A 21,752-nucleotide genomic window follows, 5' to 3' on the forward strand; every position below is an offset into this window, starting at 1 on the left:
TTACCTACAAAAGTAATCTAGAGCTCATCAGAGAATTCATACAGGAGATAAAACTTACAAATGCAGTAAATATGACAAATGTTTTGGCCAGCAATATGATCTTATTAGTCATCAGAGAATCCATACAGAAGAAAAACCTTACAAATGCAATGAAAGTTAACAAATATTTTGGCCAACTATCTCATCTTAGTAATCATCAAAAAATTCATGTACGAGAGAAACCAAATAAATTCAGTGAATGTTACAAATGCTTTGGCTGACAATACCATCTTGGTAGTCATCAGAGAATTCATACAGGAGAGAAACCTTACAAATGTACTGAATGTAAAAAATGTTTTGCTCACAAAATAAGACTGAGAATTCATCAAAGAATTAATATTGGAGAGGAACCTTACAAATGCAGTGAATGTGACAAATGCTTGGAACACAAAAGTACTCTTATATAAATCAGAGCATTTATACAGGAACTAAACCTTACACATGTAGTAAATGTGAGAAATCCTTTAGCCTACAGTCCCAACTTAGGATTCATCAGAGAATTCATCCATGAGAGAAACCTTATTAATGTAGTGGATGTGACAAATGCTTCACCCAAAAAGGCAGTCTTCATTTACATGAGAGAATATATGGGAGAAAAACCTTACAAATGGAAAGAATGTCACAAGTGCTTTAAGTACAAGTACAGTTTGCAACATCATCAGACAATCATTCCCCAAGAGATACCTTACAAATGCAGTAAATATGACAAATGCTTTACTCACCAAGTTAGTCTGAAAAGGCATAAGAGAATTCTTACTTGAGATAAAATTTTGAAATGTCATATTTATGACAAATGCATTAAGTATAATGTCAGTCTGATTGATTGCATACAGTAGAAAAACATCGTAAATTAAGTGAATGAGACAATTTTTACCTACAAAAGTTTTCTAAAAAGTCATTAGAAAATATTTACTGGGGAGAAAACTTTTAAGTGTATTGAAGTTGTCAGTGCTTTCTTTTGGTTTATCTCTTTGAATGTGAGTTCAAAGTATATTACAGCTGACAATCTTCAGAGATGTAGTGAATGGAGAAATATGTACGACTGCATTTCAGGCCAAAGAAACCATTTGCAAATGTTTTCTGGTGAAAATATAATCCGAAGAAACAATTTGGCATATTTTTCAATCAGGATGTATTTTTGCAGCACTTGAGGTTCCCCACTAGACAATTTGTTTGATTAGAAAAAAATTGTGAAAACCTTGGTGAAATATTCAAATATTAGAGAAGGTCAATAGTTTTGTGGGAGAAACTCTAAAATATCACAATATAGAAAAGTTTTCCTTAAACTTTTACTTGTTCCTTCTCAAAAGTTGCAAGATGAAGACAAGAGGGAAGCCAGAAGTACATAGGCTTGTGTAACACTCTCACGGCAACATAAATTACTGATTTCAAAGGGAAAACAGAGCTGCTTATACCTAATAAAACTGACAGCATGATATTTAATTCAAATAATCAAATTCAGTCAAATGATACTTTAAAAAGCATACTGGATTCATTGAGCCTCCAAGACTACATTTTCTCTATAAAATAAAGACATCAACTGATGTAAAGTCTCCTTGAAGATTCTTATTCTCATTAAACTCATAATTCTTATGAAATATTGATTTCCTGTTTTAGGAAAATAACCGTGTCTGAGTCCCTTGTGCTGCAGTCAACAATTCCTTCCCCATTGTCTTGTAAATAAAGATGACTAATTCAACAAGGAAAAAAATGTTGCCCACAGACTAACCTGGGTCATCCCCCCCCCCATTTCAAGGTCTATCCATTCAGTACTACAGATGTTCCCATCATGAATTCACTTCTTTCTTACCTCTGATCCCATACCCTGACTTACTCACCAACAACACAGTGTGTTCAGTCCATCCACCCTCAATATCTACTTGAATTCTCTTTCTGAGAATGAGTCAATCATTCTACCTATTTACTCCTTGTTATTTTGCTTTGGTATTTCTGAGGCTAGTATCTTCTTTATCCTTCTATTTTACTGATGAGACCCACTTAGAATGCATAGGTCTCATGTCTGTGTTACCTCACTTTTGCTGATTTAGAATTACACCTGACTTCTCAACAGAGTCTGAAAGATAAATGTCTCGTGCAGATACATGCCTTACACTCATTAAGAGAACACAGATGACAATTTACACTACTAAAAACAAAAACCTTCACTCACAATTGTTGAAGATAAAAATATTGCCTTGTCAAACTCGACTTTAAACTTTTATCCTCAAACCCAGCCCTACAAAATATATTAAGAGGAAATATCCAACTGGTCATGGTTAACCATACTCAGGAGTATACAAGAAATAATTTCAGTACGGCACAAAGAAAATAAGTGAAACATACACACACACATAGAAATACAAACCTTCATTACCACCAAAACCAGTACCAAAATAACTGAATTAGAAAATTATTTGTCATTAGCATTAATCAATATCAACAGACTAGGCTGAGCAAGAAAAAAATCTCTAATTAAGCGACAGCATACAAAAACAAGATCCTTCAATCTGCTACATACAAGAAACACACCTCACAAACAAAGATAGTGCAGCTTCAAATTATTTGCCCGCTAAAAGAAATTCCAATAAAACTGACCCATTAAAAAAATGGAGTAGCAAGCCTAGTCCATAATAAGTTAGAATTTGGCACATTTAATCCTCTGATCCCCAACATGTCCTACTTACCCTACACTTAGTTATTTTCATCTATTTGTCCTTATTATCTATTTTATTTCCCCTTTGAGAAGGATTCAATCATCTTCTCTCTTCCCTCAATGATATGCGGCTTTGGTGGATATAGATATAATTCTGTGTATCTTCTAATTTACTGATGATATCCACTTATTAGGGAATAGATACCATGAATGTTCATTGGTTGGTGTTATCTCACTCATGGTTTCTTAGAATTAGACCTGACTGTGAAACAAAGACTTTAAAAGCTGTTAGGATCTGTACAGATGTCTTAAAGATATTAAGAGAAACTGAGACACCAACTTACACTAATATACACTTGAATAAAATAAAACAAAGAAAAACAAGAGTCAATGTAACAGTTGTCTTTGGGTAATCCCATTGACAATTAGTTTTTTTAGTCATTTATGACTGTTGCTGCAACTCTCTCTGAATGTTACAAAATTAATCATCTAGTTTCTTTTGAAGCAGTGTATTGCAGTAATAATCTTACGATATTTAGAAATCGACTTATCTCCTGCCTTCAGATAATAAGAATCTAAGATTTGACTTCTAGAAACTGTTCCAAAAGAAGGAGAATGTTAAGGCCTAGATGAGAAGTTAGTGCTTACATGAAAATTGTCTGTTTTTCTTTTCATTTAGGAATGTTACAAATGGTGTAAAGATATATATAAATATAATCTTTATTCATTCAGTTTTGACCAGCAAATGTTCCTTGGATTACTAATAACAAAACAAATTCAATTATCTATAATTGTATAAATATATATATGCACCCTCTCATGCCCTAAGGAATAGAAAATTCTGTTATTTTTGGTGGTTTGGTGTTCTTGTAAACCCATAACAACAAAAGTAAAGTAAGAAAATAAAAAGTAAAAATATAAAGTAAAGCATGTATAGTAGCCATGATAAGCTTGGACCCTACCCAAACATGAAGCGACATTTCCTATGCCTCTCTATGAACTTTTATGCTTTTCCTTTAATAAGCTGCCCCTAGCATGTACGCCAACACAGGACAGACACCTCTACCAATGTAAGAAGCTATTTGAAGCAAGACTTCCATTTTGAGTAGGATTGAGGGAGGTTTAAATTTCCAACACTTACCTGTGAACTGACATTCTGCTTGGGAGAATCATATGTACATGGGTAACTAATATCTTGGTTAACATGTTAAGACATAAGTGTTAGGGGAGACAAGTGTGCTGCCATACTTAAATTGACTCCGAAATTGAAGTTGAATACATGTACATCAAGGACAGGTTCCTAAGGAAATCCCGTGTCACAAAACATTAATTGGCCAGATACCTACCCAATGATAATTGTGGATCCCTGGCTAAAAATTGGTATGTAATTCTAATTGGTGATGACAGCCAGCTGTCAAGTCTCTCATATTGTCTTGATCAATCTATCTTAGGGTCAATCATCCCAGATGAGTAAGACTGGTCTCTGAGTGGTTTCTGCAATGATCTGCAAACCATAACAGTTTGAAAGGTGAATTTTCATTCAGTCTTTTACCAGCAAACTTTCCTTAGATTACAAATAACAAAACAAATTCAATTATCTGTAATTGTTTTTGTAGCAATATTGTCTACTCTAATTTAACTATTACTCACTAGATTTAATTGTTTTCTCAGAGGTTTGTTGCTGGATAAGGTCACTCTTACTCTTTCTTATCTCTAGGAGACTTCATCAAATAAGTTGTTCTATCCTTAATTCTTCTCCAAACAAAATCATTCAAACTATATTCTCTTGAATTCTGACTGAATTTGTCTGTTTGGCCAAAACAACTTTTGGCAACATGTTCTAATATCTGACAAGGTCTTTCTTATTATCTCGTATCAACTGCTTTTACATGAACTTGAAAATAATATCAACTCCATTGCACTCACAGAACTCATCTGAGTGTCAGGGCACTGAAATGAATTCCACTTACCTTACCTAGGCTGAACTGCCTTTTACTTTAGAAATTAAATATTTGTACTAAGGGATTTTCTGTTCTACCTAAATCATTCTGTAACCCATGGCATGTCTACAGTCAGGAAAGATGAAACAACGACTAGGAGGATTTTGATTGAGATCTCTTGTCAGAGCAGCCATGTTGCTCGATAAGAATTTTTTAACAAATTAAAATCACTGTAGGTTTTAAGAGATAAGAGTACTCAGCAGAAGTGAGAGGAAAGAAATTTTTATAGGGGCACATGTATACCTTGAGATATCCCAACAGATTGAAGAATATAAAAATCAAAGAAAAGGAAGTGGGATAATATCTGGAAGATAACTATAGGCAAAGTACCAACTCTACAAAAAACCTTTTTAAAAGAGGAAAGGAACCTGGAACAGACAGAACTAGAAGTGGGGAGGGACATCAGAACACAGCATAATACAAGTATTGTAAAAATATAAATTGGTTGTCTGGCTCCAGCTTTCAGACACATTGTAGTACATTGAGCTCCACAGAGAGAGCACCATTGTAAGTGAGATCTGAAATACACTGGGTCGCTCTGCCTTCAGAGGAAAATCAACTAAACATGGGCAAAGGAGATTCTAAGAAGTCAAGAAGCAAAATGTCCTAGTATGCATTCTTTGTGCAAACCTGCCAGGAGGAGCACAAGAAGATACTTCTGTCAACATCTCAGAGCTCTCCAAGAAGTGCTCAGAGTTTGAAGACCATGTCTGCTAAAGAAAAGGGAAATGTGAAGATATGGCAAAGGCTCCCAAGCCTCATTATGATGGAGAAATGCAAACATCCCTCTTAAAATGGAGATCAAGAAGAAGTTCAAGGATCCCAACAAACCAAAGAGGCCTACTTTGGCCTTCTTCTGGTTCTTTTCGGAGTCCTACCCAAAAGTCAAAACTGACCATCCTGGCTTATCCATTGGTGATATCGCAAAGAAACTAGTAGAGATGTGGAACAACACTGCTGCAGATGACAAGCAACCCTATGAGAAGACGCTCCCCCAAGCTGAAGGATAAGTACAAGAGCTGAAGGAAAACCCGATGCTTCAAAAACAGGGGTGGTCAAGGGTGATAAGAGCAATAAAAGAAGGAAGAGAAAGATGAGGAGGAGAATGATGAGGGTGACTACGAGGAGGAGAAAGAGGATAAGGAAAATGAAGAAGATGCTGATGATGAATAAACTGGTTTTAGCACACTTATTTCTATAAAGAATTTAATTTCTCTTTACAGAACTCACTCCTTTTAGAGAAAAAAAATGAAATATAAGGCTGTGTAATATTTGTTTGAAATCAAGACACGGTACATGGAACTGTTAGGGAAGATTTAGGAATTGTAGTCTGATTGAAAAAAGTGGGACACTGGAACACAAGGAAGTTAATGGTAGAGCCACAACTTGTGAAAAAAAGGAAAAGAAAAATTGTAGACAAGAAGTGGTTCCTTGGGAACAGGCCCCAGTGCAAATAACCATGAACCTGTGAGAAAGAAGAACTAAAGAATTATGTGATCCTATAAATCAACAACAAAATAAAGTTCGAAAACTTAAAAGATGGGGTAAATTTTATCCCAAGGCAACAGCAGAACCATTATATTAATAATTATAATCAATTATTTATTACATATAATTAACATATTATATAGGGGTTTCATTATTTGCAATTTTTGAAGTACTTACTTTGCTTTTTTATTTTACAGCAGGGTACAACTAAGAGATTGTCTTAACTCTAATAAGAAACTTTGACATTTTAACCTGTATATCTTGTATTGAAGTTGGGATAAATACACTTTGCAATGTAGGTTGGGAGCAGAACCTAGTAGTTTTAATGAGAATGGCGCCATGGACTAAGAGATTTGAATGTTTGATTCTAGTGTTACTGTTTGGGAAATATTAAGAGGCATGCCATTACTGAAGGATATTTGATGATGGTGTGAAATTGAGGTTTCAGAAACCCATGTATGCTAATCTAGTTCTCTTGTTCTTTTACTCATTGTCTGTCTGTCTGTCTGTCTGTCTGTCTGTCTGTCTCTCCTTTCCCTACCTCCTCCAATCTCTGCTTCATACTTGTGGAGAGCTAGAAAGCTCTTACCTACTGCTTCAGACATCATGTCTGTCTGCCTGCTGTCCTGCTTCCCCCTGTGACAGCCATGGACTCTCACTCTCTGAAACTATAAGCAAGTCCCCAATAAACCCTCTCTCCTGTTAAGTTTCCTTGGCATAGTATAATTCAAGGTAATAGAAAAGTAATTTAAACCAAGAATAGTGCTAATGATTCTGCTTATAAACATTACTTTCTTCCATGGCCCAGCTAAGAGCTGCTAATCTTTACTCATATATTCCTATTGATCTTGCTCTTTATCCCAAAATGATAATGTGATGCTTTCCATCTAACCATTACCTTTCCCATTCAATGAGTTGTTAAAATGCTTTTAAGGCCTGTTACTTGATGGAGACCTTTGATCAGACAGTAACTAAGAAAGACCCAGAGGACACAAATGCACAATTTTAATTTAGTATAACGTCCATGACTGCATCAAAACTTTACCCAAGCTTGGACAAACATCTGTAGGCAAGAGCAGTTGACTGAGATCTCAGAAAAGATGCTGAGGAGTGGGAGTGGTTTCCTTAAGGGCTTTGCTGAAAGGTAAAGTTGCACAGTTGAACAAGGTCATGATTAGAACAAAAAACAACTTTGATGTGTTAGCCATAAGAGTTAAAATGAGTAGTGAGCAGAAATGGTTTCTGATAAACTCACTAATGAGGGAGTTTTAGACTTTGATAGAATAGTACCTTCATTCCGAAGAAGCAGCAATTGAAATGGAGACTGAAGGTTAAGAAATATATGTCAGCTCCATGACTCATGGTAAGGTATTCATCAGTAACCTCTAGAAGAACAGCCTTGTGCTTTTAGTATTCACATCCTGATACAAGTTGAAAAAATATTGTGTCTTAGAGTTTTATTATTGTGAATAAACCCAACGTCTTAGACAATTCTTAGGAAGGAAACCATTTAAAGGAGTTAGGGCTGCCTTATATTTTCAGAGATTCAGTCTGTTATCATTATGGTGGGAAACATGGCTGCATCCAGGTAGACATGATGCTCGAGAAAAAGCTGAGAGTGGTTTCTATTTCTTCACCACAGGCAGCAGAGAGGAACTGTGTGCCACACTCTGAGTAGCCTAAACATCAGAGACCTCAAACCTTGAAGGACAGTGATGCACTTCCTCAAATAAAGGCAAATCTAAATCATCAAGGCCACATATCCAAATATTTTCACTTCCAGTATACTTAGCATTTAAACTCATGAAACTATGGGGGCCATACCTATTGAAAACACAACACTGTCTTTGTTTCACACTCCAGGATTTTGTTTTCCTACTCAGTGCTTAGACAAATCAAATTCTTGAAACAATTTTTAACACCTGAACATAGCCAAGTGAGCCCACTACTACTACCACCTAAAATCAGTAAAAGAAGACTTTATTTGAAATTACTTCTTAGATATTTGGGGAAATGGTATTCAAATTTTACTAACTTTCTCAAAGATTGCAATGAAATCGTGTTTATTTACAAAATATTACTCAATTCTCTTTCTCTCTGTCTCTCTATGTATCTATGTCTCCCTCTCTCCCCTCTCTCTGTCTGTCTTCTTACATAAGGTAAATATGATTGTATCTGTATTTTTACTTAGTAATAGTAGATGGTTAAGAAATAGTAGATATTTGCCTTGTTCACTGCATACAAGCCTGATTCTCCTGCAGTTGCACTGGTGTTCCTCTTTTGTCTATTCTGAGATAAGTAGGTCATTCATCACCATTTCTAATTTTTTATTATCTTTATTTTGTGAATAAATTACATATCTGCAGTTTTTTAAAATTGGATACTCTGTATGTACATTTTCCCCTGCCCTGCTCCCATTCCCCTCCACATGCAGTTGCCTTCAAAAGTGCAATCTCTTCTGATCCCCATCTCCACCTCATTGCCTTGTCATTCCTCTGTATTGGGTCAACCTACCCTCTCTGGAACAAGAGCCTCTTCTCACTTTGATGAAATACACTGTTGCTTCAGTTATATACCCAACTGGATTAATAAGTCACTCAAAGAATGGACAGAGATTGGTGTTTACTCCATGAAAATTTTGGAGGGTTTGGTTGGATGGTAATGTTGTCCTTCACATGAGGTTGCAACCCCTTTCAGCTCCTTAGGTTCTTTCTTTAACAACCTCATTAGGATCCCTGAATTCAGATGAATGGTTACCAGCAAGCATGATTAGCTGTTTCTTCATGACTCTAGCATGTTCCCTTAGGGGGCATCTTTGTCTGGTTCCTGCCAGTAAGTACTTTCATTTCTATTTTACTAGTTTGAACTGTATCAACAGGAAGGAGGAGTAATAGTAATAGATATTTCTTGAGACCTGGGTTTGGGTTCAATGTTTACCTGTGTTCGAGTATAGAAGCTTAATAAGTAATGCAGCAGAATTGAGGATGTAATACTAAATTATCCTTTGAGTTTCTGCCATAATAATAGTTAGCAGTAACTATATTATCATCATGGCAGGTTATTAGAAAGGTGAGTTTGGTTGGATCCCCACTCTCTGTTTCTCTTCCTCCACTCTCTCCATAGATCTCTTCAGTCAATCCACAACACCTAACTAAGACTCTCCTCACTCTCTCTCTCTCTCCTTTCTCCCTTTCATGTCTCAAACGAGGCAACAAAGTTATGAACTTTCAGGAACACATGACATTCAGAACTATGTTGATTTTGAATCTTTGTCTGCCTGCCCTGACCTGCAGGATAGTCAAGGGGAACCCAGGATCACCAAAAAGAGAATGAAAGACAAGAGATAAAAAGAACAGACAGCAAGACAGGAGGTCTGATCAAGGTGACAAATTTTATTTTTCATACACGAGTTTTATACAGGTTGATGAAGGAAATAAAACATATGACTAAGGATCTTTCCTGTTACAGGACTTTTCAGAGTCTGCTTTGTGGAGAATAACATGGGGATGGGGACTACTCATGTGTAGAAGAGAATGTTCTGCAGAGCAGGGTGTGTCACCTGGGAGAACTACCTACTCAGAATCAGAGATCACCTGACTTCTGGAAATAGCCTCAATCGTGGAAAACAAAAACATAGGCTGAGATATATGTAAAATGGTGTTACTAGGCACACTTCCTGCCCAAGGCCAGGCCCATCCCAGATTCTTCACCTCCCACAGGTAACTGGGAGCTTGGAAGTGCTGCAGGTGTGCTTTCCATCCTAAGTAGAAGAGTGAGTTAACTTCTTCTACCCACATTCTATCCCGGGAGAGGCCACCCAGAACTCTCCAGGCACAGGCAGAGACTACCCGGGAGAACACACTTTCAAGCCAAGGTCAGACCCAGCCCAAGTACATCAAGACTGGGCTCTGCCATAGGAATTCACAACCTACCCAGAGAGAGGAATACCCAGAATCAATCTTCCTATAAATATCATGTGCCCTCTGACCCACAAGAGAGACAAGCTCCAGTAAGAGACAACAAGATCACCTAGCATCATGAATAACAAGATGGCAAGAGGCAAGCACAAGACTCTAAGAAACAAATATCCAGACAACCTGGCGACATGGGTACCCAGTTCTCCCACCACAGCAAATAGTGGATATCTTCAATAACCAGAAAAACAAATAGTGTTTCAGGTGACACTACTCTGCCTATCAGTCCAAAAACAGAAGCTGTAAGAATCCACATCCCACCATCTGCACGTTTTGGTGCACTTCCGTTTATGGAGTCCACAAAAGTGCAGCTCAACAGAGCAATGTAAATCAGAACAATACATGCCTGTCACAAGCAAAGAATCTTTGATCACTATCACTTGTCCTTTTGTTTGCCTGCCTTTTAGCACACCATACTCTCTGATGTGTTCCTTAGCCTATTTGTGCCAGCAGAACACCATCCAAACGAATTTCCATAGAAACCTCAAGTATGTACCGCAGCTAGTCAGCATACTTCAGTCTCTTTCAGGGAGGACTCTTCTCCCCCTTCTTTTGACTGAGCATCTCACCTTTTAAAAACGACACATCTCCTTCATACTTCTTTGATAACAGAACAGTTTTCATTCGTCAATTCTTAACATTACCGCACCTCCCCCAGTGCCCAGTATCTACCTCACACTCAGAGCATCCAGTCACTGGGTCCTCATCCCAGCATGCACTCCAACACCAGGGCAGCGAGGACATTCAGGTCTCTCACATCGGGATGAGCTTCCAGAATCTCGTCGATCTTAAGTTTCTGCTCAGAGCCATGGAAGATGTTCAGCAACCTGTCTCTCAGCTTGATTGTCTCGGCAAAAGTTCTCTTTGCCGGCACTGGAACGTTCTGCTGCAATGTTGGAAGTGTGGGAAGCGTGTCCAGGGATGCAGAGGAGGGATGCCGAGGAAGACTAGGGTTCACAGTGGCTCCATGGATCCGGGATGGAGCCTCGGGGCTTTCTTTGGCTCCATCGGTTTTGTTGCTCCGGAATGCAAGGTCAAATATGCCCATACCAGGCTGAGCATTGGGTCTTGGCTGCCTGTCTCGAAGAAAGTCTTCCTTTTGAAGAAATTTGTCTAGCCGGGGTCCATTTCTTCCCAGAGGGTCTTGAGGAACCATAAATATGTCCCCCACAAAAGTGTACTGAAGCAGTCTCGTTGTAATAATTTCTCTCCAGGACACTGACTCTGTCACAAACTCTCTCAAGTTATCATTAGTCACAATGATACCCCCATTCGTCTCTGCTAACTCTAGCAGGAACCTGTCATCATGAGAAGCAATTCTTCGTTGAAAGACATTCCGAGAAGGTGTTAAAGCTAATATCCCAACCTCATGGAGCTGGCTTAAGAAGTGCTGTTCTGTGGCCTTAGCATTCCGGCTTGTTCTCCACTGTGGGACAAACACAGTGATGTCTCTGATGCCGAGCTTCCAAAAATATTCAACTGCGATCGCTATGCCACGGCAACTAAAGTACTTTCTCAGGCCGTGGGCCATTGCAACATTACTGCCATCTATAACAATAGGCTTCAAATCTCCTCTCGCTGGTGCATTTCTTAAGTCCAGCTGGAACGGTCTTTTCAGGATATCTCGAAATCTTTGCTCCACAGTAACTGAGGAATAGGTGTGATAAGAGGATCCTGCCAATCCGTAGGGCCGCAGCGGTGGGTAGAAGTGGGGATCCTTTGGCTTGAGTTGAGGAGAGCTGCAACAGCCAGAAGGTTGTTCACACTCAGGCTTCCTACTATTTGGACGTGAAGTTTCTGCTTGCTGTTGAAAATCATTCTCCGCCGTCTGTTCCGGGCTCCCTGGCAAAGATAGTGTGGACCATGGACTTGCCTCTGTGTCCTTAGGAGGAAGTGCAGCATTTCCAATGGGCTGTCTGTGGTGATCCTCCGTTTTATCAGTCACCACAGGTTCGCAAATATGGACTTCCACTTCTCTTACTGCCTCTGCTGTCTGCCCCTCTAGCCTTTTTAATATCAGGGCTACTTGTTCTCGAAGGACTCCAATTTCTTCTTGTTGCACAGCTAGCTGTTCAACCTTTTTGGACACCGTTTCGAGTTGTACACTTCTTTTTTCGAGTTCTTTTGAGAGGAAATTTAGGAAGATTCCAAATGAGAATTGCGAGACGTATACCCCAGCAACCACAAACTCCATCACCAAGTTGAAGAACTCCTTCAGTATCATGGGTAGGTCTTCAACCCTTACCCTTGTTGGTGAGGGATCCGGCCTGGGGTCTGCCATTTGTGGTGGTCTGCAGTCAGAGTCCACCTATACAACTGAAATGTTCTTTCCTCTTGGTTTCCTCTGTCTCACCTTCTTACAGGCTTTGTTCCTTGCTGTGGGTGTGAGGGTTGTGGGTCAAGAGTTCAGGAATGTCTCTGGGCACCGTGCCCAATGTGAAGAACAGATTCTTCCTGTGGAGACAGCCCTGCTGAATTTCTCTTCTTGATGGTTCTGTTAGAGGACCCCTCTACCCTGCTACTCTTAATGTTGGGGATCTTGGTATCCCACCAGGCTTTCTTGGCACCAGACGTCAGCCAACCAAATACACCAGAAGTATCCTTTCTTTGCCAGAAGAAATTTTTCTGAGGTTGACTTTTGGTGAGGTTCTGGTTCCTCCAGAATTCTGGAAGACTGTGTCAACTCTACCTCTCCACGATGACAGATTCAATCAAGCCTCTCCAAAATCTTCAGGCAATTGCTCAAATTAAAGTAGTCAGTTCTTCTTATCTGCTTACTCCTTCTTATTCTCTGTCCAACTCTCTCCGCACAGACTCACAAAGGAGCTCAAGTGCACTCCAGTACACTCATCAAATGTACTCACAACTGTCCAGACAAAACATAGTTTTTCCTTCTTTGAGGTGCTTATATAGTGTTTCTAAAGAGAGGGGTGTGATTCCTGTTTCTCACACACCCTGTGAGATCTGATTGGTCAATTTTCCATGTCTCCTAATTAGATGATCTCCTTTGGGATTACAGGTGTGTGCTAAGGGTGTGTCTGGAATCCCCCAGGGTCACGCTGACCTTGAAGTTCCCTTGATGTGTTCTGGAGAGCTGTGTTCCTTGATCAAATTTCCTCTATAATCTGAGTAGAAGATTTGTCAGTCGTCTCTTTATCCAGGTACATGGATTAGAGACCAAAGCTCTTGTATGTCTATGACACATAGAAATCAAATACAATACAAATAAATCAACTCAAAACACATAAGTACTAGATGAGAAAGAAAGAAGGAGATTTGATGTCTACCATGCCACAAGTGACTATGAGGAAAGATGAAAATATATGTCCCTCAACCCCATGGGACAGGCAATACACAGACACACATTCCTATTGCACAGAACTGTTGCTTGATACTGGCTGTTACTGTGAACTCACACATTGTGTTGTTATTGATAAAATATAGTGTAGCTGTGGTATGCCTCCTTCTTAACACAAACCTTTCATTTCTCTGTCTAGAAAGAAAGAATGTTCTTAATACATGCATTTAATTCAAAACATTGAAGGTTAGTTTGTAGAAGTTAGCACCAGGTTTTAAAATGACGTCTCATTGAGAAGCACACCTTGTGATGTTTCAATGAAACCTCTGACAGGAGAACAATTGCCCAAAGCGCAGGAGAACAGATAAAAGAGGTAAACTGATTAAATAAAATGACTACAAAGAAATAAAAAGGAGAGCAGACACCCCTTATTTGAAGAGCAATTTCTAGAGACATGTTGAAGGGAGAAAAAGCAAGACAGGGGTAAGACAGAATGACCTGTAGAAAGACTCACTTCTTTATGTCTAATTTACTGAAATTACCCACTTAGAGGGAATAGGTCTCATGTCTGTGTTACCTCACTCTTCCTGACTTAGAATTACATCTGACTTCTAAACAGAGAATCTAAAAGACAAAAGATCTCATACAGATATCTTAAACTTATCAAGAAAACTCAGATGCCAACTGACACTGGTTTACAAAGAAAAACCATCAATCACTATTGATGAAGAAAAGAAATTTCCTTGCCAAACTCAAATTTAACTTTCTATCCCTAAACCCAGACCTACAAATATATTAAGTGCAAATATCTAACTGATCGTGGTTTACTATATTCAAGAAAAGACAAGTAATAATATCAATACAGGAGTAAAAAAAGAAATGAAACACAGACACACACACATACACACACACACAATCATACACACACACACACACACACACACACACACACACAGCTCTATACACCATCAACACTACAGCAAACCTTACAAAATAAGAGGATTTGACAGTTATTTGTCATTAATATCTTTCAATATCATCAGACTAGGTTGAGCAAGAAAAAGCACCAGTTAAGAGATTGCATACAAAAACAATTTCCATCAATCTATTACATTCAAGAACCATATCTCATCAATAAAGATAGTACAGCTTCAAATTAAATGTCTGCTAAATTGTTTTTAATTAACCCATTTAGTAAACTGGAGTAGAATGAAAAGTATATAAAAGATTTTTAGCCACATTTAATCAATAGGTATGTGAGAGATTTCATGTTCATCAAAGGAAAAATGTACAAGAAGACATCATGACTCTTCACTTCTCTGCGGCAAACACAAGGACACACTGATTCTTAAAAGAAACACCACTAAAGCTTCAATCCACACTGAAACCAACATATTAACAGTGTCCATTTGAGTTAATTTTATATCCAGCCAATTTGCTGTAGGTGTTTATTAGCAGTTAAAGTTCCCTGGTTGAATTTTTATGGTCACTTAATTATACTCTCCTATCATCTACAAAGAGTGATATTTTGACTTCTTCCTTTTCAATTTGTATCCCTTTGACCTCTTTTTGTTGTCTTATTGCTCTGCATATTAATTTAGGTACTATCTTATATAGGAAGGGAGAGAGTGGACAGCCTTATTTAATCCCTGATTTTAGTGGGATTGCTTTAAGTTTCTCACCATTTACTTTGATGCTGGTTACTGGTTTGCTGTGTATTGCTTTTACTATATTTAAGTATGAGGCTTGATTACCTGACCTTTTGAAGAATTTTAACATGAAGGGGTGTTGATTTTTGTCCAGTGCTTTCTCAGCATCTTGAGAGATAGTCATGTGATATTTTGTCTTTGAGTTTGTTTATATAGTGGATGACATTGATGGATTTCCGTATATTTAACCATCCTTGCATCCCTGGGATGAAACCCACATGATCCCTGTGAATGATCACTTTGATGTGTTCTTGGATTCATTTTGCAAGAATTTTATGGATTAGTTTTGCATCAGTGTTCATGACAGAAATTGGTGTAAAGTTTTCTTTTATTGTAGAGTCTTTGTGTAGTTTAGGAGTAAGTGTCATTGTGGCTTCAAAGAATGAGTTCCCTCTCTTTCTATTTTATGGAGTAGTTTGGAGAGTATTGATATTAGGTCCTTTATGAAGGTCTGATAAAATTGTGAGGGAAGTACTCCCTGAAAGAGACTGAAGGATGCTGACTAGCTGAAGTAGAAACTTGAGGTTTCTATGGAAAATCGTTTGGATGGTGTTTTTGCTGGCACAGATAGGCTAAGGAACACATCAGAGAGTATGGCGCACCTAAAGGCAGGCAAACAAAAGAACAAGCAATAGTGATCAAAGATTCTTTGCTTGTGACAGGCATGTATTATTCTGACTTACATTGCTCTTTTGAGCTGCATTTAGTGGACTCCATAAACGGAAGTGCACCAAAAGGTGCCGATGGTAGGATGCGGATTCTTACAGCTTCTGGGTTTGGGCTGATAGGCAGAGTAGTGTCAGCTGAGACATTGGCCAAGTTTAGACCTGTAGACCACAGGTGATGCATTGAGGGCTATAAAGAGAAGTTAAGGAACCGTGATACTAGAGGAACTAGGCTTCCATATGCACGTGTTAGGTGTGCAATGCTCCTGGGTCTTGAGGCTTCTGTTCTGATCTTCCATTATCTGAGAGGAGCACCTTGAGAACGATTCCAGGTGCTCCTCTTGTTTCTTCCTGATGAGACTTGCCCAGTCTGAGGCCTGGCTGTCTCTGGCTGTCTCTTCTAGGAAGTCCCACAACCCCTGATGTCTCTTTGCTTTCCCAACTCTTACAGAAATGAACTGCTGGTGGATGCATGGAGGGTTTGCTAGTGAATTGGGTTGCAGTGCTTTCCTGGAAACTCAACTTTCGGTTACTAGACAGCCCACACAGAAGTTGCTCTGTGGAAGCATTTGTTGTGCTTACAGACAGGATGCACGGCTACCCTCTGAGATGCCCAACTAAGAGCTTGAAGTGTTGCATGCAGTTACCTTTCACCCAAACGATGTACAGAAGTCGGGGACCCATGTGGTTGAATCAGGGAAAGGTGGAAGAAGCTGAGAGGCATGGAAACCTCATAGGAAGAGCACTAGTCTCAACTATTAGACCACAAGATCTCTTAGAAACTGAACAACCAAACAGACAGCAAATGCTTCCTGATGTGTGGCCCTGGACATATCCACAAGTGGACTGACTGGTCTGGACACGTTCAGATCATGCATTTAACCCTAGGGAGACTTGAGGGCCCAGAGACTGTTGCTTGACTGGTGACTTGGGGTTTTTCTTTGGGACATTTCCGTGGAAATGGACAGCGGGTAGGTGCTATAGGATGAGAGATCCTCAGAGATCTCTCTACTCCCTGGCTGCTCAGATCTCCTACTCACCAGTCTTTAAGCTTTAGGAGCTGCTGATCTGGGTGGCAGATCTAGACATCGTTTTTAAACCCTGGTGCTACCTTCTACAAACTAACCTTCAATCTTTTGAATTAAATGTACACATTAAGAGCATGCATTTTTCTAGACTGTGAAATGACAGGTTCGTGTTAAGAATGAGGCATACCACACCTACAATTCTTTTTCCAATAAAAACACAATGTGTGGGTTCACAGTAACATCCAATATCCAACAACAGTTTTATGCCATAGGCATGTGTGTCTATATCTTGCCTATCCCATGGGTTGAGGGAAGGATATTTTCTTTCCCCATAGCCACCGGTGGTATGGTAGATCTCAAATCACATTCTCTATTTCTCCTCTAGTATTTATATATTTTGAGTTGATTTAATTGTACTGTATTTGATTTCTATGTATCATCGACATACAATAGCTTTGGTCAAGAATCCATGTATCTGGAAAAAGAAAAGCCTTCCCACTCTTCTTCCCAGATTACAGAGGAAATTTGATCCAGCAACATATTTGCTCTGATCCAATCAATGGAATTTCTTTTTTTTTTTTTTTTTTTTTTTTTTTTTTTTTTTTTTTGTCTTCAAAACAAGATTTATTTTTTTTTAACATGAAAATACATGGAAAATACATTGGTCTCTTATCTGTTACAAATAAGACTCAAATTATTAATCATAACAAGAAGTGTTTCTTGAGATATTTCCATCTACACAAAAGACTAACAGCTTCTTATTTTTTTTAAAGATTTTAAACATTTTTTGCTTAAAATTATACATTTTTGTCAGTACTGTTTTTTCAGACATTAAAATAAATTTTACATAAAACCATGTGAATATGTTTTTTAGTCAGTACTTGATTTTTTTCAAGGGCTTGACAGTATGCATTGAAAACGTACTAGTTGCAATAAGCGTAAAGTACATGCAAAACAAAACGCAACATGGAAATAGTCAAAGTCTTCTTGTTTTGTGAATATATGTATAGTTTTTGTTTTCTTTATTTCTTGGACTTCATACAGTCTGTGAGTTGTTTCTGGGGGAGTGCAAGCCTCTGGGGTTAGCATCCCACTATCAGTGACTGCATATTATGTCTGTTCTTTTGTGACTGGGTTATCTCACTCAGGATGATCTTCTCTAGATGCAGCCATTTTCTTAAGAATTTGGTTAAGTCATTGTTTCTGGTGGCTGAGTAGTATTCCATTGTGTATATGTACCACAATTTTTGTATCCATTCGTCTTCTGAAGGACATCTGGGTTCCTTCCAGCTTCTGGCTATTATAAATAGAGCCGCTATGAACATTGTGGTGCATATATCTTTGTTGTGTATTAAAGTGTCTCTGGGGTATATGCCCAGAAGTGGAATAGCTGGGTCTTCAGGTAGTACTATATCCAATTTTCTGAGGTATCGCCAGACAGATTTCCAGAGTGGTTGTATTAGCTTGCAACCCCACCAAGAGTAAAGAAGTGTTCCTATTTCTCCGCAGCCTCGCCAGCATCTGCTGTCATCTGAGTTTTGGATCTTGGCCAATCTGACTGGTGTGAGGTGGAATCTTAGGGTTGTTTTGATTTTCATTTCCCAGATGGCTAAGGATGTCGAGCACTTCCTCAGATTTTTCTCGGCCATTCGGTGTTCCTCAACTGAAAAGGATTTGTTTAGCTCTGTACCCCATTTTTTAATAGGGTTATTTGATTCTCTGGTGTCTAGCTTTTTGAGTTCCTTGTACACCTTGGATATTAGGCCTCTATCTGATGTGGTGTTGGTAAAGATCTTTTCCCATTCTGTTGGTTGCCGTTTTGTTTTCTTGACAGTGTCCTTAGCCTTACAGAAACTTTGCAATCTCATTAAGTCCCATTTGTTAATCTTTGACCTTAGAGCTTGAGCCTTTGGTGTTTTGTTCAGGAAATTTTCTCCTGTGCCTATGTGTTCTAAGGTTTTCCCTACTTTCTCATCTAATAGTTCCAGTGTATCTGGTTTAATGTGGAGATCTTTAATCCACTTACACTTGAGCTTTGTACAAGGAGATAAGAACGGGTCTATTTTCATTCTTTTGCATGTTGAGTGCCAGTTGGACCAGCACCATTTGTTGAATAGGCTGTCCTTTTTCCATTGAATGTTTACTGCTCCTTTGTCAAAAATCAGGTGACCATATACATGAGGGCTCATTTCTGGATCTTCTATTCTATTCCATTGATCCACTTGCCTATTTCTGTACCAGTACCATGCAGTTTTCAGCACAATTGCCTTGTAATATAGCTTGAGGTCAGGGATAGTGATTCCCGCAGATGTTTTTTTGTTGTTGAGGATGGATTTCGCTATTCTAGGTCTTTTGTTATTCCATATGAAATTGCACATTGATCTTTCCAATTCCATGAAGAACTGGGTTGGAATTTTGATGGGGATTGCATTGAATCTGTAGATTGCTTTTGGTAGGATGGCCATTTTTAAGATGTTGATCTTTCCAATCCATGAGCATGGGAGATCTTTCCATTTTCTGAGATCCTCCTCAATTTCTTTCTTTAGAGGTTTGAAGTTCTTGTCATACAGGTCCTTTACTTCCTTAGTTAGAGTCACACCAAGGTATTTCATAGTTTTTGTAACTATTGTGAAGGGTACCTTTTCCCTAATTTCTTTCTCCACATGTTTGTCCTTTGAGTATAGGAAGGCTACTGATTTGTTTGAGTTAATTTTGTATCCGGCCACTTTGCTGAACTTGTTTATCAGCTGTAGGAGTTCTCTGGTGGAATTTTTGGGGTCACTCAAGTACACTATCATGTCATCGGCAAAGAGTGATGTTTTTATCTCTTCCTTTCCGATTTGTATCCCCTTGATTTCCTTTTGCTGTCTAATTGCTCCAGCCAGGACTTCCAGTACTATGTTGAATAGGTAGGAAGAGAGTGGGCAGCTTTGTCGAGTCCCTGATTTTAGTGGGATTGCTTCAAGTTTCTCGCCATTAAGTTTGATGTTGGCTGTTGGTTTGCTGTATATTGCTTTTACTATGTTTAAATATGGGCCTTGGATTCCTGTTCTTTCCAGGACTTTTAACATGAAGAGGTGTTGGATTTTGTCGAATGCTTTCTCAGCATCTAGTGAGATGACCATGTGATTTTGGTCTTTAAGTTTGTTTATATGGTGGATTACATTGATGGATTTCCTTATGTTAAACCATCCCTGCATCCCAGGGATGAAGCCTACTTGGTCATGATGAGTGATGGTTTCAATGTGTTCTTGGATTCGGTTTGCAAGGATTTTGTTGAGTATTTTTGCATCAATGTTCATAAGTGAGATTGGTCTGAAGTTCTCTTTCCTTGTAGGGTCTTTGTGTGGCTTAGGTACGAGGGTTATTGTAGCCTCAAAAAATGAGTTGGGTAATATTCCATCTGATTCTATCTTTTGGAATAGCTTGGCGAACATTGATGTTATATCCCCAATAAATGTCTGATAAAATTCTGCACTGAACCCGTCTGGACCTGGGCTTTTTTTGGTTGGGAGGCTTTTGATGACTTCTTCTATTTCTTTAGGTGTTATAGGGTTATTTAGATGGTTTACTTGGACTGGTTCAACTTTGGGACCTTGTATCTTTCTAGGAATTCGTCCATTTCCTCCAGATTTTCCAATTTTGTGGAGTATAAGTTTTTGTAGTAGGATCTGATGATTTTTTGAATTTCCTTAGTTTCAGTTGTTATGTCACCACTTTCCTTTCTGATTTTGTTAATTTGGATACTCTCTCTTTGCCCTTTAGTTAGTCTGGCTAGGGGTTTATCAATCTTGTTGATTTTCTCAAAGAACCAACTCTTGGTTTTTTTGATTTTTTCAATGGTTTTTTTTTTGTTTCTATTTGGTCTATTTCTGCCCTAATTTTGATTATTTCTTGCCGTCTACTCTTTTTGGGTATATCTGCTTCCTTTTGTTCTAGTGCTTTTAGCTGTGCTGTCAGGTTGCTGATGTGAGCTCTCTCCAGTTTCTTCTTGGAAGCACTTAGGGCAATGAGTTTTCCTCTCAATACTGCTTTCATTGCATCCCATAGGTTTGGGTATGTTGTGTTTTTGTTTTCGTTGAATTCTAGAAAATCCTTAATTTCTTTCTTTATTTCTTCTTTGACCCTGCTATCCTTTAACAGAGTGTTGTTTAGTTTCCATGTGTAAGTGGGCATTTTGTTGTCTTTGTTGTTGTTAAAGACCAGCCGTAGACCATGGTGATCTGAGAGGATGCATGGGAGTATTTCAATCTTCTTATATTGATGAAGGCTCGTTCTGTGTCCAATTATGTGGTCAATTTTCGAGAAGGTGCCATGGGGTGGTGAGAAGAATGTGTATTCTTTTACTTTAGGATAGTATGTTCTGTATATATCTATTAATTCTAGTTGGTTCAAAGTCTCTGCTAGTTTTGCAGTGTCCTTGTTCAGTTTCTGTTTCCCTGATCTGTCCATTGGTGAGAGTGGGGTGTTAAAGTCTCCCACTATTATTGTGTGGGGAGAAATGTATTTTTTGAGCTTTAGTAGAGTTTCTTTTATGAATGTGGGTGATTTTTTATTTGGAGCATATATGTTAAGGATTGAGAGTTCCTCCTGACAGATTTCCCCGGTAATGAGTAAAAAGTGTCCTTCTTTATCTTTTTTGATAACTTTTGGTTGGAAATTTACTTTATTCGATATTAGAATAGCCACTCCAGCTTGCTTCTTGGAGCTGTTTGCTTGGAAGTTTTTTTCCCACCCTTTAACTCTGAGATAGTGTCTGTCTCTGTCTCTGAGATGAGTTTCCTGTACGCAGCAAAAGGCTGGATTTTGTTTATGTATTCAGTCTGATAGTCTATGTCTCTTTATTGGGGAGTTGAGACCATTTATGTTAATAGATATCAAGGAATAATTGTTTCTGT

Source organism: Micromys minutus, assembly GCF_963924665.1.
Source record: "Micromys minutus genome assembly, chromosome: 23".
Lineage (NCBI taxonomy): Eukaryota > Metazoa > Chordata > Mammalia > Rodentia > Muridae > Micromys > Micromys minutus.